This window comes from Glycine soja, chromosome 18 (assembly GCF_004193775.1).
Source record: "Glycine soja cultivar W05 chromosome 18, ASM419377v2, whole genome shotgun sequence".
NCBI lineage: Eukaryota > Viridiplantae > Streptophyta > Magnoliopsida > Fabales > Fabaceae > Glycine > Glycine soja.
The window spans coordinates 17897382-17902141 of NC_041019.1; the positions used below are offsets into that span (position 1 = coordinate 17897382).

General features: G+C 32.9%; 1 long non-coding RNA gene across 1 annotated transcript; it reads left to right on the forward strand.

Annotated features, from left to right (window-relative positions):
* Nucleotides 1–829: 829 nt before the first annotated feature.
* Nucleotides 830–2301, forward strand: LOC114394938. The gene is made up of 3 exons (XR_003662886.1): nt 830–878; nt 959–1045; nt 2125–2301. It is a non-coding gene; the product is annotated as an uncharacterized LOC114394938 (long non-coding RNA).
* The last annotated feature ends 2459 nt before the right edge of the window (nt 2302–4760 follow it).

Consider the following 4760-nt stretch of genomic DNA (forward strand, 5'->3'; position numbering starts at 1 on the left):
TTTATTTATCTCCTATTGATGCAAGGTTTGTTTCCAGGTCAATGCAATGCCTATATAAAGCAAGGCCAGGGTGCAGTAATGCTAGAAATCTGCAATGAGAAACAGTTGAGGAATTGTAGAAACAAGATAAAAAATCTCCTGTGGGATCGTATTTTTGGAAAACAACACCCTAAGCCAATTCCACAACACATACTGTTTATAGATATCTCTGGTTTACTTAATTCCATCTTTTTGAAGTATAAAACTTACAATTGCAGAACAAAGGGAAAATCCATTTTCACAGCCACCATCTATGACCAAAGTAACAACAGAAATCTCCACCAGTTGATCAAATTATTGTCTTTGATTTGCATAGAATTTAAGGGCCTGTATTGAGTGAAGGTATTAGAAAGCAAATTAAGAACCTTGTGGTTTTAAATATTATACAAAATAGTTTAAGTTAAGTGAAGGAAAAATCAATTCCAGCTGAATTGAATAAAGATAAAATGCACGAACATTTAATAACAGAGAATGTTAAATATCAAATTGGAAGAATTAAGTATAGTAATTGTGTTCCTAGTTGAGGTGTGATAACCTGACCAAACTTAGATTAATCTAGTGCTTGAGGTAAGGTGGATCACATAATGTGTGTTTGGGTTATTGTTTTTCCAAACGTAACCAATATTTTAAAAAAAAGAAACAAGTGTGTTGCTTTTGTGTTGGTATCTTGAAACGTGTGTAATGGAGGATCAAACGGTTTTACAAGCACACTTTATATAGATTAGTTCTCAAGCCCAATTTGTAACAAATTAATTGGATTTTATAATTTATGTGTATTAAAAATATCTTTAGATGAGTGTCGGAAGCTGGAAGAGGAGTTGCATCTTCAAAAATCCAAAGTATGGAATACCCTGATATGATAAATTAATTTCTTGTCATAATTTTTATTATTATATTTATTCTTTGGAATATATTACAGGAAGACAGGCAAAGGGCTTTGTTGCAGTTGCAGTGGAAAGTGATGAGTGACAAGCCCAAAGAGGACCAAGAAGTGAATTCAAAACAGGTTGACTTGTGTTTCAATCTATTTGTCTGTGTCTGTCTTCAAATGGATGCCATATTTGCTAATTTTCATGTTGGGATACCTTTGGTAGTTTGGTTTGACATATTACATTTATCATTTGGTAGGCACAGTTGGGGAAATGAGAAGACATTTCTTGTATACCTAAATGTGCTTCTTTAATATTCTTTCAACACAAGCCTGAGAATTGTGAACTTAAATACATAGAAGGGTGATGCAAATAAAGACCCACTGGTTCACATATGCATTGTCTTCATGCTAAAATTGTCACTTATGAAACAGGCATAATCTTGTTACTAAAGGCATAACTATTTACTAGCATGATATTAGATAAATTTGATTGGTACCACTTCTCATATCATAGATGTTTCAAAATTTAAGTTGAAAAGATTTTTATTGATGATTTTTGCACATCACAAAGGGAAGGGTGAAGACAGTGCTCTGAAGGCTTCATGTCATAGCAGCAGAAATAGTGTGTGTGTGTCTTTAACTGATAGACATTGGTTTGGTTGTGATTTGGTATCTGTTACTTTAATCATGCTTCTTTTCAAGCTCCTTACTATCTTAAAGATGAACACTATAGAAAGTAACTACACTTACTATTTAGTGGTTTCATGAGTGTAAGGATATTCCAATTGCAATTTGTTTTTTTATTCTGATATCATGTATGCTTAAAAGTTCTGCTGAAAAGATGGGTTATGAGTGATTAAGATATCTAACCAATTTTTATTCGTGGCAAATGTGATGAGCATATGAATTTGATGATGATCTGGTATCTAAGTGTTAGAATACATTAGACAGGGTTCAGTGAGTGCAAATTTAATCAACCTTTGTAATGAATTTCAATTGAATTTGAAAATTAGCATAATGATTTTCATATGATAGGATTACTCCATTTCTAATTTATTAATTTATATATGAAAATAGTTAATTATAATAGAAAAGAAGTATTCATACTTTTGTTAATGGTGACATATAAGTGTTTTTGCATATGCTATGCTGTTTTCTGGTGTGCTGTAGTAATACTCTATATGATTTTTCTTTTTTGCACATCACTGATGCAGAGCATCAAAGGAGGAGGCCATCCTCATCCTTCAAAAGGGTCTCTTAATCCATATGCAGAGGATCCCTATGCATTTGATTAGAGGTATTTACAATCAGATACTGAGTTATTGTAATCCTAATTTTATTTCCTTTGAAATGTGATGATTCCTCCTACTAAAAGCCATGAGTAAAGTACTGAAGCCATTTTAGAGCTTCCTAATTTTGTCTGGTGATGGTGTGTTTTTACAAATGCTAAAATTAAGATAGACTCCATGGTATTACTTACTAGTAACTGTTCCCTGGAATTCTATAATTTGTTGTCTCAGACTCTCAGCCATGAGTAAATACCTTGAATTCAAATGTCAAATCAGACACTGCTTTCAAAGACGGTTATTACGTAATAACCGTCTTTGAATGTTGAACCAGACACTGCATTCAAAGACGGTTATTACGTAAAAACCGTCTTTGAATGCTGAACCAGACATTACATTCAAAGACGGTTATTACGTAATAATCGTCTTTGAATGTTGAACCAGACACTACATTTAAAGACGGTTATTACGTAAAAATCGTCTTTGAATTGTTCTAACTTTCAAAGACGATTATTATAATAACCGACGTAAAAAGTAGTTGCGTTTCAATGACATTATATACAACGACGGTTTACAACCGTCGTTAAAAGCACTTAATAACCGCCGTAAAAAGCTATTTTTCTAGTAGTGCATCAATCATCAACACCAAAGACAGACTTTACTTCATGGAGATTTACACTACATGAGCAATTAACCTAAGCACATCCCTTAACATAGTCGCATTCTATGATCTGACTATTCAGGGAGACCCAAGTTAATCATGTGGAGGATTTGTTGTTTTATCAAAAATAGATGAGTGTGGGTAGTGGCTTACCTCTATAAGGTATGCATTAACCTTAACCTCTCTAGGAGTTCGCCTACTCATCTATTCTATAGGCCCCTCTAGTGTTAGCCATCATGAAAACCTCTAGGGCTAGGTTGAGGGCCTTCTTAGCATACCTAACTTACATTCCTACTTACAACCAACAACTAATTAAACTTAGATTCCTTAAGGTTATGAGATCTCAAGGAACTAAGTTTCACCATCAACAACAATTCATTTCATATGCACTAAAAGGGTCACTAATCCCCTTAGAAAGTAGTTCTCAACACCTCAACATGTCATTCAAAGTCAAAACATAGGGGTGGTATTTGGGAAAATATCCCACTAGCGAGACCCTTGGGTCACTTTAGTAAGAAAGAGTTCTAGCATGGAACTCACCCTCCCAAGTATACCATTTTTCAAACAAAAAATAAATATTCCCTAAGGATATAGTTAACTCCTTTTCACACATATGGGTGGTTCTCAAAACATCATCATCCACAACAATCACACGTTATCACAAATTCATTCACAAAAATCAATATCATAAGAGCTTATAATATCATAGATTCACCATTAATATGCTCATCACACTCATGAACCCATATATAGTTTAATAAGCATATAACAAAACATTTCAATACCTTGAATTCTTACAAATAACTCACTAAAAACTCATGAATATGAATCTCATGATCTCAACATAAAGTAAACTCTAATCATACAACAACTTCATTTCAACCACATCTCATATCATCATTAAGAAATCAACCAACACAACTCAAGACATCCATCAATTAACATAATTATCTCATCTTCAATATAATATTCTCAACAACATGATAAATTTTCCATGCATCATAAATATCATTTATAACAACTCTATACTTCATGTTTAAGATTATCAAAACATCTCATAAGTTTTGTGTTACTATCTCATTTGTTTTCTATTATGTGCCTATGACCTTCATATCTAATAAACATGATAGTTAAAGATATACTAACTTAATTAAGTTGACTATTGTCTCATTTGAAAGCCAAGAATATTATCTCCAAATTTTATGTTTACATAAAGGCCATGTTTGGAAGGATACTATGCCTAAAATTACAATTTATATGAAACTTTTACTTATTACCGACAACTTGACCTTTTTTCAACAATTTGATCATTTCTAGAGTTATAGACAATATTTTTAAGTGAGACCAAAGCCATTAGTTAGCAAACATCCAGGGCTACAATGTCCATGCAGATCACTATTTCAAATTTGGACTCTATAACTAATTTTTGACCATTCTAATCAATTACAATAGAGCTCGGGTCAACAAAACAGTTCCTGGGCTCAAATTAATCGATTACAATTCTATGTAATCTATTACAACCAGCACAAAACCCAAAAATCAACCTCTGGAGTTCATTTTAACTGATTACCACATGATGTAATCGATTAAAATGATTCAAAACTACATAAAGTTATGATTTTTAAGTCAAGAGATCATCTTTCATCAAAACAAAATCATTCTTTTCAACCCAAAATGTTCAACAATGAATTTAAATGTATCCAAAATAAGAGAAAGAAGTAAGTTTCCCTTATCTCTATAAACCAAGAAGCAAAATCTAAGAGGAAGAAAGGGAAAATGAGAGGGCTTTGGGTCCAAGATACCACTCAACCACCACACCACAGGTCACTACCCAAAATCCATCATCAAACAAAGACAACATTAAAACCAAAAAAGTGAGCACTTTCATGAATCCCCCCGCCCC